The 23,567-nt window shown below is 40.6% G+C and overlaps 1 protein-coding gene across 1 annotated transcript in view; it reads right to left on the bottom strand.

Annotated features, from left to right (window-relative positions):
* LOC137654533 (pre-mRNA-splicing factor ISY1 homolog) overlaps positions 1-23,567 on the bottom strand; it is a 135,936-nt gene that overhangs the window by 1,702 nt on the left and 110,667 nt on the right. The gene's annotated exons all lie outside the window — the stretch shown is intronic.

Below are 23,567 nucleotides of genomic sequence, written 5' to 3'. Positions count from 1 at the left end.
AAAATGAGAGTGGTGAGAGACTGGTAGATATGTGTGTTGAGCAAGAGATGGTGATAAGTAATAGCTTTTTCAAAAAGAAAGATAAAAAAATAAGTATACATGGGTAAGAGTGGCAAATGGAAGAGTAGTAGAAAGGGCATTAATGGATTATGTGTTGATAACTAAAAGAATGTTTGGAAGATTGAAAGACGTGCACGTGTTTAGGGGTATGGCTAACGGTATGTCTGATCATTTTTTGGTGGAAGGAAAATAAGTTGTAGCAAAAGAGTGGGGGAATAGAGTAGGTGGATGTAAAAGGGAGCTAGTGAGGGTTGAAGAGCTAATAAAACCGGGGATAAAAAGTAAATATCAGGAAAGGTTGAAAATGACATATGACGAAGTGAAAGTAAGAGAAACTGGCAATTTAGAGAAGGAGTGGAAGTTAGTAAAAGAAAATTTTGTTGGGATTGCAAGTGATGTGTGTGGCAAGAAGGTTGTTGGAGGCAGCATGAGGAAGGGCAGTGAATGGTGGAATGAAGGAGTGAAGGTAAAAGTGGAAGAGAAAAAGAGGGCTTTTGAAGAATGGCTGCAGAGTAATAGTATAGAAAAGTATGAAAAATATAGAGAGAAAAATGTGGAAGTAAAGCGCAAGGTACGTGAGGCAAAGAGGGCAGCTGACCTGAGGTGGGGTCAGGGATTAGGTAATTCTTATGAAGAGAATAAGAAGTTTTGGAAAGAAGTGAAGAGAGTAAGGAAGGTTGGCTCAAGAATTGAAGAGACAGTGAAAGATGGAAATGGAAGGTTGTTAAAAGGAGAGGAGGCAAGGAAAAGATGGGCGGAATATTTTGAAAGTTTACTGAATGTTGAGGATAATAGGGAGGCAGATATAATTGCTGTTGCAGGTGTTGAGGTGCCAGTGATGGGAGATGAGAATGAGAGAGAGATTACAATAGATGAAGTGAGGAGAGCACTAGATGAAACGAGAGTAGGAAAAGCGTCTGGTATGGATGGTGTGAGAGCTGAGATGTTGAAGGAAGGGGGTGTGACTGTACTTGAATGGTTGGTGAGATTGTTTAATATGTGTTTTGTGTTGTCAATGGTACCAGTAGATTGGGTTTGTGCATGTATTGTACAACTATATAAGGGTAAGGGAGATGTGCATGAGTGTTGTAATTCAAGAGGTATTAGTTTATTAAGTGTATGGTAGAGTAATGATTAATAGGATTAAGGATAAAACAGAGAATGAAATCTTAGAAATACAGGGTGGTTTTAGAAGAGGTAGGGGTTGTATGAATCAGATTTTTATAGTAAGGCAGATATGCGAGAAATATTTAGCAAAAGGTAAGGAGGTGTATGTTGCGTTTATAGATCTGGAGAAAGCGTATGATAAGAGTTGATAGGGAAGCAATGTGGAATGTGATGAGGTTATATAGAGTTGGTGGAAGGTTGTTGCAAGCAGTGAAAAGTTTCTACAAAGGTAGTAAAGCATGAGTTAGGATAGGAAATGAAGTGAGTGATTGGTTTCCGGTGAGAGTGGGGCTGAGACAGGGATGTGTGATGTCACCGTGGTTGTTTAACTTGTATGTTGATGGAGTGGTGAGAGAGGTGAATGCTCGAGTGCTTGGACGAGGATTAAAACTGGTAGACGAGAATGACCATGAATGGGAGGTAAATCAGTTGTTGTTTGCGGATGATACTGTACTGGTTGCAGACACAGAAGAGAAGCTTGGCCGATTAGTGACAGAATTTGGAAAGGTGTGTGAGAGAAGGAAGTTGAGAGTTAATGTGGGTAAGAGTAAGGTTATGAGATGTACGAGAAAGGAAGGTGGTGCAAGGTTGAATGTCACGTTGAATGGAGAGTTACTTGAGGAGGTGGATCAGTTTAAGTACTTAGGGTCTGTTGTTGCAGCAAATGGTGGAGTAGAAGCAGATGTACGTCAGAGAGTGAATGAAGGTTGCAAAGTGTTGGGGGCAGTTAAGGGAGTAGTAAAAAATAGAGGGTTGGGCATGAATGTAAAGAGAGTTCTATATGAGAAAGTGATTGTACCAACTGTGATGTATGGATCGGAGTTGTGGGGAATGAAAGTGACGGAGAGACAGAAATTGAATGTGTTTGAGATGAAGTGTCTAAGGAGTATGGCTGGTGTATCTCGAGTAGATAGGGTTAGGAACGAAGTGGTGAGAGTGAGAACAGGTGTAAGAAATAAGTTAGCAGCTAGAGTGGATATGAATGTGTTGAGGTGGTTTGGCCATGTTGAGAGAATGGAAAATGGCTGTCTCCTAAAGAAGGTGATGAATGCAAGAGTTAATGGGAGAAGTACAAGAGGAAGGCCAAGGTTTGGATGGATGGATGGAGTGAAGGAAGCTCTGGGTAATAGGAGGATAGATGTGAGAGAGGCAAGAGAGCGTGCTAGAAATAGGAATGAATGGCAAGCGATTGTGACGCAGTTCCGGTAGGTCCTGCTGCTGCCTCCGATGCCTTATATGACCGCGGAGGTAGCAGCAGTAGGGGATTCAGCATTATGAAGCTTCATCTGTGATGGATAATGTGGGAGGGTGGGCTGTGGCACCTTAGCACTACCAGCTGAACTCGGTTGAGTCCCTTGTTAGGCTGGAGGAACGTAGAGAGTAGAGGTCCCCTTTTTGTTTTTGTTTCATTTGTTGATGTCGGCTACCCCCCAAAATTGGGGGAAGTGCCTTGGTATATGTATGTACTGTACTTCCAAATTTGCCATTTGTTCCTTCACTAACAAACCTAATGCTATCTAATATGGATGAATGACCCATTGGGAAGGTGGAATTCCTGACCAACTGGCTGGTCTTTGACCCAGGGGTTTCCTGTACGTGGTCTGCACGTAACAGATAGAAACCCTAATACCTCGATAAACTAGACGTGCAAAGCACGGTTACCGGCCTGAGCAATTTTAGTGAATGTGTAATGCTAGCAGTGTTACTAGTCTAGGAAATGCATTCTTAGAAACGTAGGAATCTAAGAAGTAACCAAAGTCGTTACCCAATCCCACCTTGCCAGTGGGTATAGGGACGTAACAAGTATATTAATCTAGACTAGGTTACACAAGGGAAACGGTTATACCTGCAAATAGTGGAAGTCAGCTTAGCAGAGTACTGTAGGAGCTGTTGCTCCGAAGAGGGGGGAAGATGAAAGAAAGAAAGAAAGAGCCAGTCATTCTTTGCCCTTGCCATCATCTGCTACTTGAGCATTGAGGAGCTCGAATTGTTATAAACTATTTATTGTGTAGACACCACAGACGTAATGGAGAACATCTGCATGCTCCTGTGGGTCATGTCTTGCAGGGAGGGGAAGGTGAAGGTCAGAAACGCTTTCACCTTGCCACTGGCATGGCCTGCATCACAAAGTAGCTGTTTGTAAACGTTATGGGTGAATTCCACCTTAAAATGTCATGAGCTCTGGGTCACCTCTATAAGGAGAATGAGAAAGATTCAATGAATGATATGTGATGCCATGGGTCCCAGTCACGAACGAGATCCTAATGAGCCTCCTTTGACCCATCTAGGGTTGGCGAAGCGAGCCGATCTTTTGGAGTGAGTTATTGTATCTTAACCAAGGTATAACCTCAAGGTAGCCACTGGAGTAATAGCCATTGATCACTATATCGAGGATTCCAGACTGGAGGGCTTGAACCTGAGGTTCGACTGCCTGGAGAAAAAAAAAAGATTACTCGATTCCTCTCCGTAGGAGAGAGACGTTGAGGGTAACCCATAGAGTATGCATACTCTCTTAGTCAAGGGTAACACCAGGAGAGACGTGTCCTCGGGATCAGGTGAAGATTTGCTGTCTAGGGGTTCTAGGTTTTCACGGAGCAACCTCGGAACCGAAGGAAGCAACCCGTGCCCTATAGAGAGGCTTTATTACACAACTACAAGTAGGTAGGCTCAAACTCTGTGAAGTATGATGACTGTAAACACGAGAAAGGGATATCCTTCCAGTCTGGAAGAGATGATTGAGGAACGAGTGATACCCTCCCGTCGCCCAAGTCTAGGAGCAGCCTTCCTCTCAATGGCAATTTTGAGGGTCTACTACTAGAATAGCACCACGAGAGGAAACACACCTTAATAGACGAGTCACTGGACTGTTAGGCCTTGCCAGTGAGGCGAGTCTGATGGGCTAGCCGAGTCTCTTAACTTAACGAGACCAGACTGCTGATGATACTTGCTCGGTGGCGGGGAGAAGCCCTTTTCCCTCGGAGGAACTGGTCAAAAGGGAGCCTAAGAGGTAAACCCAGTCTTTCTCCTGCAAGATCAATGCCTGTCGTGGTTATCTGCACTGCTTCTCAAAGGAAGGCCTCTAAACAGAGGCAGGCGGAGAAAGTCTCGCGTAGGAAGGGTGCATTGGATAAATTCCAAAACCCGTAGATAGGGTCCCCCGAAGATAAGACCACGTAAGTGCAGGAAGTGTTTCGCGTGAATGGGAAAACAGACAAATCACTGCCGTCACTGTATGCAAATCTTCCATTGGAAGATGCCTTTCTAGGAGATTAAGAATCGGTACCATTCGAGCTCTGACCATATTCCTAAGGACGTATGGTACCGTACGTGGACTCCCCCCCCCCCTCTCCTTTCTTTGATACCTCTGTAGGAAACGTCAAATTCTGGAAAACCGAGGAGATTGACTCCCTGGATGAGATTCTCGTCGGAAACATCATCGGGACAGTCTCTTGCTTGGATCTCGTGGAGAACCAGAAGAAAGGAAGATCCCTGGTGCCAAAGGGCCTGGGATCTGGCTGATCCTGAAGAGGTAGGAATCAAAGGATACTACGGTCTTATCGAACCTGTGGAAGTTTCTGCTGGCTGATGACCATGTCCGTGGATACCGGTATTCGATATGACAGTCGGGTCTCTCCTGAGATTACTCTAATCCTCAATTTGTGGTAAACTCGAGATGTCTTGAAGGAGCTCGAGACTGTTAGGATCAACCAGTCATCCAAAGCCTTTGAAGATGAGGCTTATCCTGAGGGGGAAGGTTGACCTTAAGGTAAAAACCGGCATGACAACCTTGGGTGCTTAGCTAACTGAAGCAAAAGCAACATTCCCTGACATGACAGGCGGAAGAAGGATGTCCCGAAAGGGGACTAGGAGTGTTAGTCCCAGTGATCGATCCTATACAGGAGCCATGGGCTAGCAATTTATATGATTGCAAGAACCACGTCTTCCCATGAGACGGGAAGTTCCGATCGTGAGGATAAAGGGACCGCTTCCCACGTTAGAGATAAGAAAGATCTCTTATGGCTTGGATGTGGACTTTGTCCTTGGCAAAAAATATGAGCCAAGTATTTCGAGCTCATAGGAGGAGTTTTTCCATTACTGTAAAAAACTCACTCTAGGATGAAAAAGGAAGATATCCTTTCGAACAACTCCAGCAGAAGGGAAAAATCCGGTTACGAACAAGGCTGAGTCTCGTGAAGGGTTAGGCAAATATGTTTCTCCGGGAAATGATTTCACGGATGGAGGCTGAAGGTACCCACACGAAGATCCGAAGGCATATAGGCCGACGGAGACTGGGAGTACAGAAGATGCCAACAACCTCTGGTGTTCGAGTAGGTCACCCACCCAAGGATTGACGAATGCTAGCAACAAAGTTGCCACAGCTGTTGCGTTAGCACTGAATTCAATTCTCTAAAAACGAGAGAATGAGGGGGGGAGGCAGTAACCCCATGGGGATGTGCCTCCCAATGCAGGGGGAGGAACAGATTCATGGGATGTGCCTCCCAATGCAGGGAGTGGAACAGATTTATGGAACCTGCCTCCACAACCACGTCCGAGATCCGATTTGCTGCAGGAGACTACATAACAAGCACAGTTCCTATCCAAGCAAAGTCGACCCGCGAGGCACAGTAGTCCTATACTATACAGTATGTGAAACAAGGGAGGAGGTAGCAGCCAAAGCAGCAGCCTAGTCCTTGAGGCACATGGTCCTTAAGCCATTCTGTAGTGGGAACGAAGTGTAGGTGAAGAACGTTCGTTCATGAGGGATGAACATCCTCGAACATACCAGATTCGTTAAAGAATCCTGGCTACATGAACGCGGGTTCTTTGAAGTTCGTAGCAGATGAAAGCCTTGGGAAACGTAGAAACCCTATTTTTGAGAAAGAAAATAAAACCCAAAAGGCAAGAGTGGTATTAAGCGCCAAGATTAGCCCTCTTGCATTACCTTGGTTGTCGATGGAGAGTGCTGGGTTAGGTTCCAAGAAGAAAATCTAGGTAAAACTCCAACTCTACATGGGAGGCCTACCAAAGTAGAGCAAGCCCAAGAGAGAGTAGAGAAGATGATCTATGTAGTCTAGATGAGAGTAGTCTCCCAAGAGAGACTCTCGGGAAGCCCACACTTCAAAGAAGTGAGGGTAGCTAGTGATGATCACGTGCCGCCAAACAGAGAAAGGCAAGCAAGCGGCTACCCCTACCGCTAACTAGCAGTAGGGTAGTTCTACCTCGCCAAAAGTCTTATGGATAGTTTCAGCCTTGACGAAAGGTTAATACGCATTAAATAGCATTAGGTTTGTTAGTGAAGGAACAACTCAGCATTACCTATTATTAGGCATTATAGCTTAATAAATTTGTTACTTTTGCATAATTTCTTGTGGACAGAACTATTTTCACTTTAAAAATATTTAATTATGGTAAATTAAATAAATTTCAAGAAAGTACTGTAATATGAAATTAAATAAAAATAAAGAAGTGTGTGGACAAACATTGATTAATGATACATGAGATAAGACTAAAATAAACAAAACAAAATAAACATGCAAACTAGGAATTAACAAAACTCAAACTATATTGATATTACTCCAAGAAAATTTTAAATTTCCTGTTCTCTTCCCTTCAAGACATACTGTACACCTCTTGCTCAATAATGAGACATCTAATGACTAATGGCAACAACCATGGTGTAGCAAGCCACCACCTACTTTATCTTCAGTCTCAAATTTGAATATAATATCCGATCCTTTTTGCATCATTAGTCAGTGTGGAGAAGTGAGCAAACATTTGAATATCAGATGAGTATAAATAAATTTTATCAAAATCACATTTTTCAAGTAATTTGTATTTTTCATAACTCAAATCCCAGGTCTTTCAATGGAAGTATGACTTCAACAAAGTCTGGAACAGATGTTAGAATTTAACGAGGTAGTTATAACTACTGACCGGTGATGGGAGAACCCCATACACTTGTCCCTGAGCTAGACACTAGCCTTCCTGCTTAGGCCTAGGACTTCAGGAGTGGCTGAGAGAGTAAGTGCAACATAAAGGACTTAGGTTATAATAGTTAGGAAAAATATAAATTACTTTCAAAATGTCTGATTTGGTCCTACACGAGTACAAACTATAGTTCTTTAATTGGAGACAGCCTTAAGAGGAAGAAGTCCCTATGGACCAAAAATCTGATTGGGTTAACTTTCCTGGGAAATATCAGAGCATCCGGTCCTTTATAGGAATAAAGATTGATGACTCCTGACTATTTTCTAATGGTCTGAGTACATGAAGATGTCACAAGAGTTAGTTTAGGCCTGTATAAAGAGAAACAATAATCGGTAACAGAAACTACCCTTGTACATGATAAGTTATACATGTATGAGCCTCAAAAAATGGGTTTACATACATACTCTCCCTCATCTGGAAGGATGAGGAAGATAACTTTTCAACAGATCTTGTCTTAAAAGAAAGGTTGCTCACCTGAATTTGATGTCCGGTTCAGCTCATAGCAGTCGTAACTGCTGCACCCCCTAGAGAGGGGAAGAAAAAGGGTAAAAGGCCTAACAAATTAGGCTTACGTCATAAACCATTATCTTGGACGAGATACAACTTGTTTCGCGATTGAGTTAAGCTGGTTACATAACCTGTTGAGCAGCCACCACAGGACCATCGGTTGAGGTACCCAAGGACTTGTGGGTATATTCCTGCAAGTAGTGGGGGTAAAGGAAACCTGCATTAGCAGATTCCTGACTAATACCTAAGCCACTCATAGGTTCTTCCCGAGTGCTAAGGAGGACTCGATATTCCTAAGTACATGAGCCCTTGCTCCAGTTGAATCTCAACTCAGCTTGGGCAGGTAAGAGCAATTAATGGTCTCACAAAGCTAGAAACAACAGTTTTTGGAAATCTTTCTCTTTATCCTGTCAGTGTTAAGAAGTCTTCATAGCTGTCTAGAAGTGCCGAGTCTCGTTTAAGATAATATTGTGGAGACACTCAAGACAGAGAAGCCAGTCATTCTGATGCTTTCTGAATGCCTTTTGAGAGGAGATGGAGAAGTACTCGAACCTAGTATTGTGGGCAGCTGGGTCATGAACTCGGGAACAAGCTAGGACCTCCTTTGGAATGATTAATGACACAAGATATTCCTAGCTTGCCAACTCACTTCACTGAAGCTAAGGGTAGCCGAAAGACTGTAGAGAGTCGGATCATCTCTGTTGCTTACCTCAGTTGCTTGCATGGGGTACGCATAAGAGACTTAGGAACGCTGGTTATATCTCGCTGCGTGCCCTGAGATTCAGGTTGGGTAAAGTTGCTTAAAGCTAATCATGGGCATAGACAACTCCTTCGAAAAGTAGAGGATTTATGTTCCTCAGTTGGAAGACTTTGCTCAAAACCAATTAGTAAGCTTTCCTAGCTATAATTAAGAGATATTTTTCTCTGCAAAGAGCGGGATGATCTGCGCTAAAAGAAAACAATCTGAGAAATACCCCTTCCATGATATCTAGAGCAGAAAATGGTGCATTTCCTTGGAAGAGCTGCAGAGGTTCATCATTGGTTCTCAGACCTGCCCTGATCAGACTTGTCAAAAGCCTTTCACTCGGAGACGCTGTAAAGTCTTAAACCATGAAGTGGAAATTAATCACAGATTAGAGGTACCTATAGAGGTGTGGCTGACAGAGAAGTGTGTTCCAAGGGGTAGTTATCTCAGGAGCTCGACTAAACATGCTCAAAGATAGGGATACCAATCATATTTTAGTCATCTAGGACCCACCAGGTTCATCCTCAGACCTGGCATGATTAACTCTTGGTTGATCAGCAGACAAATCAGGTTGTAAATGGGAGGGGGAGAGGCGTAGGTGTACAGTGATCCCATGGGTATAGAAAAGCTTCCTAGAATGCCACCCAACAGTCTAGAATGGGGGAGCAGAGCACAGTTTCATGTTCTACCACACAAATAGGTCAATCGCCAGTGATCCCCAGAGAGCAAGAAGTCTGCCATGCAAGGATGTCTGAACCTACAAACTGCCCCTGGTGATGAGCATGTATGCTAGAACATTATTCCTCTTGCCTGGGATGAATCTTTCAGACAGATCCACAATGTTGTGCACTGCCCAAATGTGCACCAGCTTTGTCAATGCACAAACATTGTAAGAGAGAGTTCATCTTCGCTTGTTGACCTAAGCTACGACAGTAGTATTGTCACTCATCAATGCTACCCTATTAAACTGTTAGAAAGCTTTCAGTGCTATGAATGCCGCTCAAATTTCTATCTGGTAGATTTGCAGGAATTTTTTTTTTTCTGGGAAACACACGAGACGACTTGATTCTTCAGGTGTGTGCCCCAGACTTCCTTGGATGCATTCAGGAACAGACACATCTCTGGAGGTGGGGAGTTGGGTGGAACTCTCATGGTGAGGTTTTTGTCATTCAGAGACTAAGAAAAGTCTTCAATACTAATTGTTCCACTGGAATGGGAAGGGAGATTACTGACCGCTGACCAGTGAAACTTCAGACATCACTAAAGCGACCTCTGATGAAAATGCCCACGAGGAACAAGTTTCTTTAATAAGGAAAGATGTCCCAGAAGACATTGTCATCCCAGAGCTGGGAGTTCTCGCTTGGACAGGAACGGAAATGCTACTTTTCTGAGCCAGCTCATGGGATCATCAGATGGAAAGCCTCACTGCTGCTGTGTTTATTAGTATGCCCTGGTACTTCATCTGCTTGGGCGTAAGACTTGACTTTTCCAGATTGACCAGTTAGCTTGTAAATCAATCAAAGCTATCATCACCCTTTTTTTTTTATTTTGACCTTGGTGATGTTTTCACAAATTGAAGAGGAATGAAAATTATTGTGGGATGTATTTCATGTTCTTAGCTTATGCTATGTTCAAAGAGATTTCTTAAATCCCTTCACTACGAGGCCACGGATCCGCTACTCAAGATATACAAGAAATTTGTCGCAATCAGATGTACTTGCTCACTTACTCTATAATAACCTACATTGCCATGATTATTTGTTTTAATGCTGATTACGTAATAAATTTTTAAAAAGTTAGCTTTAGGTTCCATTGTATTTCACTCTAAACAACTGAAATGTTCTTCCATTATTGTGAAGTGATTATAGAATAATTTGTCCGAAATTTGTTTTATATAATTCTCTAAATAATGATAGAGCACTGATTTTGTGAAAGAAAAACTTTATATTTATTGAAATGACTCTGTTATTTCATAATTCCAGGATAAATAGCTGTTGCAAGATATAATACTACTCGTCAATAATAATGGACTTTACGTTGTACAGAAATACCTGTACTGTATAATGAAAATATCCATTTATTTCCTTTGACACGAGTAGTATTCTATACTGTATGATTATAAGGTACGGTAAAGCACTGCAATTTTGTGTAAAAAAAAAAAAAACTTTAAATATTTATTGAAGTGACTACTGTGTGTTATTCCATAATAATTCCACGATAAATATCCATCGAAAGATATAAAACCTCTCCTCAGTAATAAATGGACTTTGCGTTATTCAGAAATATAATGAAAATATCTTTGTTTTCTTTAACACAAGAAGTATTCTATAATATATAATTTATAAGGTATACGTTAAAAAAACTGATAACAAAATAAACATTTCTGAGAGAGAGAGAGAGAGAGACGTAATATAAATTTAGTTTATTAGATAAGGTTTGTTTGTTCTTGTCATTCTATCTTGCATATGACTGTCACTATGAACTGGATCATTCCTGTTTTCTTTATTTCATGGGCTTGGAAATAGAGACTGCACATGTAGGAACATGATGAATATTGCGTAGATTTTAGAAATACGGACAATAGGCTAACTTTTCTCGTGACAACAATGAACAATACTAATATGAACTATATAAGACAGTGATTCCCAACCTTTTTGTGATCGAGTACCACTTGGAGGTCCCGTACAGTCGCTGCGTACCACCTGGTTCAAGAGAAACTAAATTCGATCAGATACCACTTTATTTCTATAATTGTAAAAATAGAACACGCAAATTAACTAAGAAAACAACAACTCAATGCGAGGGCTGTATCTGCTTCTTCTCCACCAGCTGGTCAATGCGGGGCAAGACTTTGCTCACAGCACATCGGAAATCATGCCCGGGCGCAGCAAGACGGTTCCGGCTCTTCGACTTGATGGCCATGAAGGCTGAGAACCAGTGCTCGCACTCCCACGTCGAGGGGAAAATCGGTAGCTGGGGAACAGCGTGACGGGCTAGCGTTGGGTACGAGGAGGCCATGCTCACCCAGAAGTTTAAAGGAGAGCATTCTTTGTGCTTCGTCTCTGCTGTCTCGTCAGCCTGGATATCTATGAGTTCCTCTTGTTCCCCGGTCCCAACAGGCAGATCGGCTGGATCAACGGAGAACAGATTGGAGACGTCGGCACATGTCACGTCCGGGAAGTCATGCTTCAATTCACTCTTGAGCAGTGAGAGGTGATGGACGATTTCTTGGGCAAATTCATCAGTGGGCTCCCTCCCAAGGGTAGTGAGGAGTTCGAACATTCCGTAGCGTTTGCTCTCCACGTTCATGACCCCGAAAGTGTTCGCGTACCACCTGGAAGGCCCTCGCGTACCACTAGTGGTACGCGTACCACAGGTTGGGAACCACTGATATAAGACATGAAGATGATATTTTGTAGAAACAATAGTTGAGAAAAAAGGAATATAATAAGAAAAAGCAAATCTCGTCGTGTGCCAACAACTTGCATTACTGGTAAAACGTTTTGCTTACGTTATGGGTGGGACTTACAGGAGTCAGAGGTGAAGAATTGAAGAATGCTTCTCTGTGATTTGAACAAGTATGCCAACATATAAAAACACTAAAACAGACCTTACATAATCATAAATAAGGACTAGAATCACAAGTATTTCAGTTGGTGGTAGGGTCGGGCATGAGGATCCCTACGTCTCCAAGTTGCGGAGGGGGGGAGGGGGTTCAGGGGGATTTGAGTAATGCCTCATAAAGGGAATGTCGCCATTGGCTACAGAGAGAGGTGTAATATTATATGGTAACAAATCAGACTAGGATAGCTCTTTAACAATCAGAAATAAAGGCTAGAATCCCAAAGACTTCGTTGGTTATCTGAGGAAAGAAAGAGGAGAGGCTGATATCAGGGAGAGGAGATTTTTTTGTGAAATTTCTCAAGTTTGAGCTGTGTGTGATATACGACCATGTGCTACACTCTTTCGTAAGATGTAAAAGTAATTTCAACCTTCTTATGGTATATATTTGTAGCTTGTAATGATAATAATAAAAATAATGTATCATCAGGCTTCACCATATCGATGGGGTTAAAAAAAATAGAAATTATTAAAGATAGAGGAAAAAATATTATAAGACAAATAAATCAATGTCAGTTTTGAAGAAAAATAACTAATAGAACAAGCCAACTGTTTCTTAATTTATGGTAATAAAAACAGGCTAAAACAGCTCTTTAACAATCAGAAATAAAGGCTAGAATCCAAAATATTCGTTGGTTGGCTGAAAAAAAAGAAAGAGGAGGGGCTAATATCAGGGAGAGGAGGAGATATTTTTGTGAAATATCTCAAGTGTGAACTGTGTGTGATATATGACCATGTGCTATACTCTTTTGTAGGATATACGAGTAATTTTAACCTCCATATGGTTTATATTTGTAGCTTGTAATGATAATGATAAAAATGATGTATTCTGGCATCGCCATCTGTATCACCAGGCAAGTTTTTGACGTACAGTAGGGTCCCGAATTATGCGAGAATTTGGTCGATCAATGACCTTGTATAAATGGAAAATCGCATATTTCGAAACACACATTCCATTGGGGCCATGGCAACCAGCAACTTGCCTATTCAAACGTGTTTACTACCCATTTCCAATACTTTCTATGTACTATACTGTATTTTTTTATAATATCAAATTGTTCTTGTAAATAAATCAAACATTTAATATACTTTAAAGTTCTAATAACTTGAAAAAAGGTTAAAATTACAACCAGAATTGGTTTAAACACTGTATATTTCCTGTTATAACACAACCCAAAATACAGACAAATTTTAATGTTTGTCATATCTATTGTATAAGACAACTGGTGAATAGCAAAACCATCACTCTATAGACTAGCTTTTGTTGTATCAATGAAAATCCAGAATTATCAAAATAAAGGCGATTTTATATCCTGCGTTTCCTAAACACGCCAAAAAGCACAATAAAAAACGACAACCAATGTTTTGTTTACGTTTATCTCAGATCATAACGAAGAAACAGACACATTAACACATCTGTGTATAGGTTAGTTTTTGCATCAACAGCAATCTTACCAAGTATTGATTATATGTTGATTTTGTTATTACTAATGTTCTACTTAATTTTTCTTAGAACTTCCAAATAAATTAAATGAATACCATTTATATAATGTTTTTCTTTATGACGCCGCCTGAAACGGAAACCTTCCATTCATTTACTGTACGCTCCATCTTCGATCATAATAAACAAACGAAGGCATTAAACACGCATGATCAAAGGGATAAATAATAATATTAAAAGCTTTTAGTTAATATGTTATTACAAATATTATTTACCGTATTTATATAAATTCCTACATAAGTAGCAAAGCAGGAAAACTTTTTTTTTTTTTTGCGTTTAATCAACAATAACAAACTGTCGCTAATGACAGAATGATAATTTACGATAATTCTAAACTGTTACTAAAGATGATTGTCCATTCCATATCCAAAATACTTTTCCTAACTTCAGTTATAAGTCAACTTGTACCCCCCTCAATTATGAAACCATCTAAAAAAAAAAGTTAGAGAAGAAGCAAGTACTAGGCCGGTGTTTAAAGTTATTGAACAACTAAGTTACCGCTATAAAGTTCGATGTGACAAAGATGGTGCGAGATTGGAGAAAGTAAGGAAAATTGACTCATGGTTGATTTTCAATACAACTGAAACTTTGTGAAGCAACAAAGATTTCATTTGTTAGTGAGACAGAGAGAGGTAAGAAATGAGAGGTAGTGAAAAGTAGCCCAGAGAGAGAGAGAGAGAGAGAGAGTTTTAAATGTAATAAACAAAAAAATATGATAGGTTATAACACATTGGTGCTTATGTAATAGCAACTGTATAGATGGTTTGAATAAGTTAAGCAATGGTATAAACAATACACTTTGTTACTGTATTCATACGCGCATATTACTGAGAGCGGCAGCTAGACATCTGCTGATCCGATCACAGCCAAAAGTAAAACAAAAAGAAGTCAACAATACTCGACTTATAAAACACACCCGAAATTTAAAAACAAAAGTACACATTTTCTTAATGCGCAATTAACTATTTAAAGAGTAGCAATTTTCTACAATAAAATGATGTTTCCTAAAAAATAGTGGTTTGCTGATGAAATCGGATGCCGTATTTTAAGTTACGATTGAAATGGACGTTTACACGGTATAATTTTTTCGTTTCGTATTTAATTGACACTTTTTATTAAGAAAACAAATTTTGGTTTCTTCATCTATATGTAAGTATTGTATAACAAGGGAGAGAGAGAATGAATCAGCTGTTGTAATCGAATGCCTTGTTTTTGTTTCTTGTACCACCTGAAGCGAGGAATTGGTCGCCACAACTAACAATAGTCATGTTAATTTCATTCTTAAACTCGAGTTGCCATATGTGAAGTAAAATTTTATTTCTTACATAGAGAGAGAGAAAGAGAGAGATTTTCTGGCATCAACTTTCTCTCTCTCTCTCTTCTCTTTTATAATTATATCGTGTACTATATAAAACAAATCTCTGTAAAGCAAATCTATACTGTTTAAAATATGACAAAATATTGCCGACTCGTTACCGAAGTTTAGGCTATTCACTGCCGATAAACGAACCCAGCCTACGTGTGAAAACCTTTAACACCCGTAGGGAACAATAAAAGCTTTTATATATACTGCACTAAATAATGCTTTATACTAACATTAACACTTATTGAAATTATCGAAAGGTTAGAGAAGGATAAAGATTGCCGAAAACGTAACCACAATTCTCTTTACATTTTGTCAGCTGTACTCGCACAGTTAAAGTTGATTTCATTGTTGATGTGGAATTTTATCCTTAAATAGGCTATTTATTATGAAATTATGTTAATAACCTTTTTACCCCCGGGGTTTTTGGAAATTTCCAACCCTTAAGCCCCAGGGGGTTATTTTTTTCCCAGCACATTTTGCAGTGTATTTTTTTTAAATTGCTCTAACAGCCTTAATTTTTGTCACAGAGAGGTCGGGTTGGTCTCATTCTCTTGGAACATGCCTGAATTTTCTGAAAAAATTATCAAAAAATATAAAAAAAAAATTTTTATAGCATTTTTTTGCAAGGACGTACCGGTACGTCCATGGGGGTAAAGGGATGGCTTTTGTGAAACGTACCAGTACGTCCTTTGGGGGTAAAAGGGATAAGATGTAAGGTTAATATCGTTTTGTAACATTTAGTATCAACTACCGCATAGATTTGATACATTTTGTAGTGTATGACTCGCAGACTTTGAACAGCTTCACAGATACAGAAAATTTATTTTTGAAAAATAGCGATCGCATAAATGAGGAATCGTATAATTCGAACATGCATGATTCGGGACCATACTGTATAACGACTTCATCATATTGAAGGGGTTAAAAAATGTTAGATTATTAAAGAAATAGAGGAAAAAATTATTTATACGACAAACAAATCAATGTCAGCTTTAATTGGAAATAACTAATAGAACAGCCAACTGTTTTTTATATGGTAACAAAACAGACTAAAATAGCTCTTACGCAATCAGATATAAAGGCCAGAAACCCAAAGACTTTGTTGGTGGGCTGATGAAAGAAAGGGGAGGGGCTGATATTAGGGAGAGGAGGAGATTTTTTTAATTAAATTTTTCGAATGTGAACTGTGTGATATACGACCACGTGCTATACTTTACTCTTTTGTAGGATATACGAGTAGTTTTAACCTTTAATGGATTATATTTGTAGCTTGTAATGATAATAAAAAATTATGTATTTGGACGTCACCATCTGTATAACCAAGCATGTTTTTGACGCATAACGAGTTCGTCATAGCGAAGGGGTTAAAATTTTTTTAAATTATTAGAGATAATGAAAAATAAAAATTCATAAGACAAATAAATCAATGTCAGCTTTGAGGGGAAATAGCTAATAGAACAAGCCAACTTTTTCTGACAGCTCTCAGATAGTGAAAAGAATATTTGTCCAATAAACATTAATAAAACATCATAGTCTACCGTATTTTTTCATTCTAGTTATTAAAATTAAAATGCTTGTGATTTATTATGGAGGAAGAAATCAAATATTATCAAAAGGAAATAAGCAGAAGATAATTAGATGAAAAGGAAGAAAAATAAATTGAAGGGACACTAATAGATAAAAATTTAATATTAAGAGAATGTTAATTTACATACATGTTATGTAAAGATTTTTAATGAGAGAGAGAGAGAGAGTTTATGATTGTCTAGACAGGCTCTAGATTCTAGAGTTTGTTTCCAGACAGAGGCTCTTAGAATACAGTTCACGTATACTACTGTACATGTAGCATACACTTCATGTCCAATGACCGTAATCCTTAAGGCGTAGTGACTCAAGACTAGCATCATGCCACGAGATTTCACTGCTAAGAATACTAAGGATTGGATCATGTGTCATATTTTACTGCAGAAATCTTCCTAAACGTTAATGTTGTTTTATTGTCAAATTTTGTTATCTTATTTTCTTTCCCTTGTGGTAAAAGAAATATTAATATGTATGTTCATTGAAAAAAAAAAGCTACTTAATAGTGTATTTGCAGTATTGTACTGTATATGAAATACTATAGACTAAAGCTTAAAACACAGCATTCAATTTTGTCATCTGAAAGACTAGTTTAAACAGAATATTATTGCAATCTAAAAAAAAAACAATTTTTAAAAAGATAATTGTGCTTCATTCAAGCATATTTGTACTTTTGTTTTCAATATTGAGTCCATTTCAACCATCAACAATAAATTACTTTTATACTCTGCAGTATCACCTAGTGTTGTTAGATACGAACAAGTGTTTTGTTGTTACTTATATACAGACGGGGTGGTGTAGAGATGACCTTTGTGTTATGAGTTGTGTTACCTTGTACTACAACTGTGTTAATAATGTACAATTACCTTCGAAAAGTAGTATGAACTACAATACCGCATGAAAACAATGCATCGGGTGCCCTAGTCTGTAAGTTAACCTTACCTAGCAGTAATCTATGTTTTAGGGGGGTTATGAGTTGACCCATCTCAAGGAACTAAGTATAAAATATACGCAGATTCTCGATCTTCACAGGCATCTCTGGTACCTCCCCCCCCCCCCCCCCCGATATAAAAAAAAATGTTATTTTCATTAGTAAAATAAATTTTTGAATATACTTACCCGATGATCATGTAGCTGTCAACTCCGTTGCCCGACAGAAATCTACGGTCGGGATACGCCAGCGATCGTTATACAGGTGGGGGTGTACACAACAGCGCCATCTGTGGTCAGGTACTCAAGTACTTCTTGTCAACAAGACCTCAATTTTCTCCTCGGTCCACTGGTTCTCTATGGGGAGGAAGGGCGGGTCCTTTAAATCATGATCATCGGGTAAGTATATTCAAAAATTTATTTTACTAATGAAAATAACATTTTTCAATATTAATCTTACCCGATGATCATGTAGCTGATTCACACCCAGGGTGGTGGGTGGAGACCAGCATACATGTTAACAAAGAAGCTAAGTATCCCGTATTACATTTTATTAGTTATTCAAAATAACAATATAAAATAAATAAGTACCTGGTAAGGAAGTCGACTTGAACCATTACTCTGCCTTTATTAAGTACGTCTTCCTTACTGAGCGTAGCGGTCCTCTTAGGATGCTGAACAACTCTTAGGTGCTGAAGTATAAAGGGCTGCAACCCATACTAAAGGACCTCATCACAACTTCTAACCTAGGCGCTTCTCAAGAAAGAATTGACCACCCGCCAAATCAACCAGGATGCGGAAGGCTTCTTAGCCGACCGTACAACCCAAAAACAACAATAAAAAGTATTCAAGAGAAAGGTTAAAAAAGGTTATGGGATTATGGGAATGTAGTGGCTGAGCCCTCACCTACTACTGCACTCGCTGCTACGAATGGTCCCAGGGTGTAGCAGTTCTCGTAAAGAGACTGGACATCTTTGAGGTAGAATGATGCGAACACTGACTTGCTTCTCCAATAGGTTGCATCCATAACACTCTGCAGAGAACGGTTCTGTTTGAAGGCCACTGAAGTAGCCACAGCTCTCACTTCATGTGTCCTTACCTTCAGCAAAGCAAGGTCTTCTTCCTTCAGATGAGAATGAGCTTCTCTAATCAGAAGCCTGATGTAGTAAGAAACTGCGTTCTTAGACATTGGTAGCGAAGGCTTCTTAACAGCACACCATAAGGCTTCCGATTGTCCTCGTAAGGGTTTAGACCTCTTTAGATAGTACCTAAGAGCTCTAACTGGGCAAAGTACTCTCTCCAGTTCGTTACCCACCAAGTTGGATAGGCTAGGGATCTCGAACGATTTAGGCCAAGGACGTGAAGGAAGCTCGTTTTTAGCCAAAAAACCGAGCTGCAAGGAACATGTAGCCGTTTCAGATGTGAAACCTATGTTCCTGCTGAAGGCGTGGATCTCACTTACTCTTTTAGCTGTTGCTAGGCACACGAGGAAAAGAGTTTTTAATGTGAGGTCCTTAAAAGAGGCTGATTGGAGCGGTTCAAATCTAGATGACATAAGGAACCTTAGGACTACGTCTAGATTCCAGCCTGGAGTGGACAACCGACGTTCCTTTGAGGTCTCAAAAGACCTAAGGAGGTCCTGTAGATCTTTGTTGGTGGAAAGATCCAAGCCTCTGTGGCGGAAAACCGCTGCCAACATACTTCTGTAACCCTTGATCGTAGGAGCTGATAGGGATCTAACGTTCCTTAGATGTAACAGGAAGTCAGCAATCTGGGTTACAGTGGTACTGGTTGAGGAAACTGCATTGGCCTTGCACCAGCTTCGGAAGACTTCCCATTTAGATTGATAGACTCTGAGAGTGGATGTCCTCCTTGCTCTGGCAATCGCTCTGGCTGCCTCCTTCGAAAAGCCTCTAGCTCTTGAGAGTCTTTCGATAGTCTGAAGGCAGTCAGACGAAGAGCGTGGAGGTTTGGGTGTACCTTCTTTACGTGAGGTTGACGCAGAAGGTCCACTCTTAGAGGGAGAGTCCTGGGAACGTCGACCAGCCATTGCAGTACCTCTGTGAACCATTCTCTCGCGGGCCAGAGGGGAGCAACCAACGTCAGCCGTGTCCCTTTGTGAGAGGCGAACTTCTGAAGTACCCTGTTGACAATCTTGAACGGCGGGAATGCATACAGGTCGAGATGGGACCAATCCAGCAGAAAGGCATCCACGTGAACTGCTGCTGGGTCTGGAATCGGAGAACAATACAATGGGAGCCTCTTGGTCATCGAGGTAGCGAACAGATCTATGGTTGGCTGACCCCACAGGGTCCAAAGTCTGCTGCAAACATTCTTGTGAAGGGTCCACTCTGTGGGGATGACCTGACCCTTCCGGCTGAGGCGATCTGCCATGACATTCATATCGCCCTGAATGAACCTCGTTACCAGCGTGAGCCTTCGATCTTTTGACCAAATGAGGAGGTCCCTTGCGATCTCGAACAACTTCCTCGAATGAGTCCCCCCCTGCTTGGAGATGTAAGCCAAGGCTGTGGTGTTGTCGGAGTTCACCTCCACCACCTTGTTTAGCTGGAGGGACTTGAAGTTTATTAAGGCCAGATGAACCGCCAACAACTCCTTGCAATTGATGTGAAGTGTCCTTTGCTCCTGATTCCATGTTCCCGAGCATTCCTGTCCGTCCAATGTCGCACCCCAGCCCGAGTCTGATGCGTCCGAGAAGAGACGGTGGTCGGGGGTCTGAACAGCTAACGAAAGACCTTCCTTGAGAAGAATGCTGTTCTTCCACCACGTTAGAGTAGACCTCATCTCTTCTGAAACAGGAACTGAGACCGTCTCTAGCGTCATGTCCTTTATCCAGTGAGCAGCAAGATGATACTGAAGGGGGCGGAGGTGGAGTCTCCCTAACTCGATGAACATGGCCAGCGATGAAAGTGTCCCTGTTAGACTCATCCACTGCCTGACTGAGCATCGGTTCCTTCTCAGCATGCTCAGGATGCACTCTAGGGCTTGGTTGATCCTTGGGGCCGACGGAAAAGCCCGAAAAGCTCGACTCTGAATCTCCATACCCAGGTAAACAATGGTCTGGGATGGGACGAGCTGGGACTTCTCTAAATTGACCAGGAGGCCCAGTTCCTTGGTCAGATCCATAGTCCATCTGAGATTCTCCAGACAACGACGACTTGTGGGAGCTCTTAAAAGCCAGTCGTCTAAATAGAGGGAGGCTCTGATGTCTGCCAAGTGAAGGAATTTCGCAATATTCCTCATCAGTCTCGTAAACACAAGAGGTGCCGTGCTTAGGCCAAAGCACAGGGCTTGGAACTGGTACACAACCTTTCCAAAGACGAATCTTAGGAAAGGTTGGGAGTCTGGATGGATGGGGACGTGAAAGTATGCGTCTTTCAGGTCTAACGAGACCATCCAGTCCTCCTGCCTGACCGCTGCTAGGACCGACTTCGTCGTCTCCATCGTGAACGTCTGCTTGGTGACATAAGCATTGAGAGCACTGACGTCCAGCACCGGTCTCCAACCTCCTGTCTTCTTGGCTACAAGGAAGAGACGGTTGTAGAAGCCCGGGGATTGATGATCCCGGACTATGACCACTGCTTCCTTTTGTAGCAAGAGCGACACCTCTTGTTGCAACGCTAGCCTCTTGTCCTTCTCCTTGTAGTTGGGAGAGAGGTTGATGGGAGATGTAGTTAGAGGGGGATTGAGGCAGAACGGAATTCTGTATCCCTCCCTTAGCCACTTCACAGACTGAGCGTCTGCACCTCTGCTCTCCCAAGCTTGCCAGAAGGTCTTGAGTCTGGCTCCTACTGTTGTCTGGAGAGGAAGGCAGTCAAAACTTGCCTTTTGCGGACTTGGAACCCTTCTTGGACTTGCCTCTGTGACTGTCTGCACGGGTACCTCCTCTGCTGGAGGCTCTGCCATGAAAGGGCGGGATGAACCTAGAAGCAGGTGTATCAGCTGCTAAAGGGCGGAAGGGTCTAGGCACGGAAGGTAAGGGTTTAGCCTTACGTGCAGAAGAAGCCATGAGGTCATGCGTATCCTTCTGGATAAGAGAGGCAGCCATCCCCTTAATCAACTCCTCCGGAAACAGACACTTGGAGAGAGGAGCAAACAGCAACTCTGACTTCTGGCAAGGAGTGATACCAGCAGATAAGAAGGAGCACAGATGTTCTCTCTTCTTGAGGACCCCTGATACATATGAAGCCGCAAGTTCACCAGACCCATCCCGTATTGCCTTGTCCATGCTGGACATGATCAGCATGGCCGAGTCCTTGTCAGAAGGGGAAGTCTTCCTGCTTAAGGCTCAACAGAGGCCTTCGGAAGACGCCTATTACAAGTCCTAACACTACATTGCCTGTATTTAGGAACTTGGGAATGGTCAGACATCTTGAATTTTAGAAGTAGTCAAGGGGGAATTCCAAAGTAAAGCAAAGATCGTTAACCAATGAATCAAATTAATTCCAAAAGCTTGCTAAGCTAAGGATAAAGCTTCCTGTACAGCGAAGGCTAAATTTCAGAGCAAATACTTCACCAATTCGTGAACAAAAGACTCCAAAATCAACAGCGTATCCATGTAGGTCTTGCCGGCGGCACGACAGAGGAAAAATTGAGGTCTTGTTGACAAGAAGTACTTGAGTACCTGACCACAGATGGCACTGTTGTGTACACCCCCACCTGTATAGCGATCGCTGGCGTATCCCGACCGTAGATTTCTGTCGGGCAACGGAGTTGACAGCTACATGATCATCGGGTAAGATTAATATTGAAAAATATTAATTTCTAATTCAATTATCTTACAAAAATATCAAACAGAAAATTAAGTTTTCCTCTACAGCCAGTCAAGTCAATAAAGTTAAAGACTCAATGTCATCGTCAACCATTTTTCTTTTACCACGGAATAACATTTCTTTAAAAAATAAACAAATTGACAAGCTGTGAAAAGTTTCAGCGAAGAGTAAAAGATACATGAAAGGAATATATGTAAAGTTTTATGAAGTAAATTCATCTATGCAAATATGTATTAAATAAAATTTATATATATAAAATACAATGGGAAATACTGAAAAAAGGTAAATAAGGATATGGAATAAGAAAGGCTGTAAAGAATAAATGTAGAATGAAATGAACAATAAAATTGTGTGACAAATAGAAATGAAAAGATTTAATTTTTTGGAAAGAAAAGAAGGAAGAATGGAAGATGAAACAACATATAATTACATATTGTACCAAAGTGGACAATGTCTTGTCTTTCAATTTAAGTATTTTAACTACAAGGGAAAGGCCCAGTGTTTGTAATTTGTTATACAGGAAGGAGTGAAATTGCATTAAATGGAAATAAGCAGTAAATAATTAAAAACAATGAAAGGAAGTAAAATAAACTGAAGGAATAATAAAATAAAAATTTAATGTAATTAGAGGGTAGAAGAAAACCATATTAAAGTAAAAATCAAACAACTATATACATATTAAACAAAAAAATTAAATTACGTTATCTTTTAAGGATTTGGGATTGTAAAGGGAATACAATGAAGTTTAGAAATATTAGTATATTTAGTCTAAAACTGTAGGTGACTTAGGAGTTTTATAAGAAAATGGTCGTATTAACATTAGTTTGTATAGAACTGCCCTGTACAATAACTGTTCTGTAAAGTTAGTGAATTACGTGAAAACAATACAGTGCATTATTTAAGGTATTAATGCAACACAAGTAGGATGTGGTTAGTTAGTTAGGGCGAGTTACAAGTTCACTGACCCTAGAGCATCAATATTAAGCAATTTTTAATATTCACAGTGGACACTTATACCCAACCCCTGCAAAGATCGAGGGTTGACTATAGTTTCTGCAGCAAAAAACAAAGAGAATGAGGATCATTATCACTGAGAAATAACTCCCATGAACAATACACAATCATCGATTTCTCAGTCTAGAGCCTGTATCTACACCAACCTATTGATATCAGGCAAACAAGATGATTGAAAAAAAAGCATGTGCTGTCTGGCCACAAACACCATAGTTGTTGCCATTAGTCACTAGATATTTCATTACTGTCTGTGAAATGTATACCTCTTGAAGGTAAGAAAATAGGATACTTTTA

Source organism: Palaemon carinicauda, chromosome 15 (assembly GCF_036898095.1).
Source record: "Palaemon carinicauda isolate YSFRI2023 chromosome 15, ASM3689809v2, whole genome shotgun sequence".
Classification (NCBI taxonomy): Eukaryota; Metazoa; Arthropoda; class Malacostraca; order Decapoda; family Palaemonidae; genus Palaemon; species Palaemon carinicauda.
Note: the sequence above shows the minus strand (reverse complement) of the source record. Positions and strands in the feature narration are given on the sequence as shown.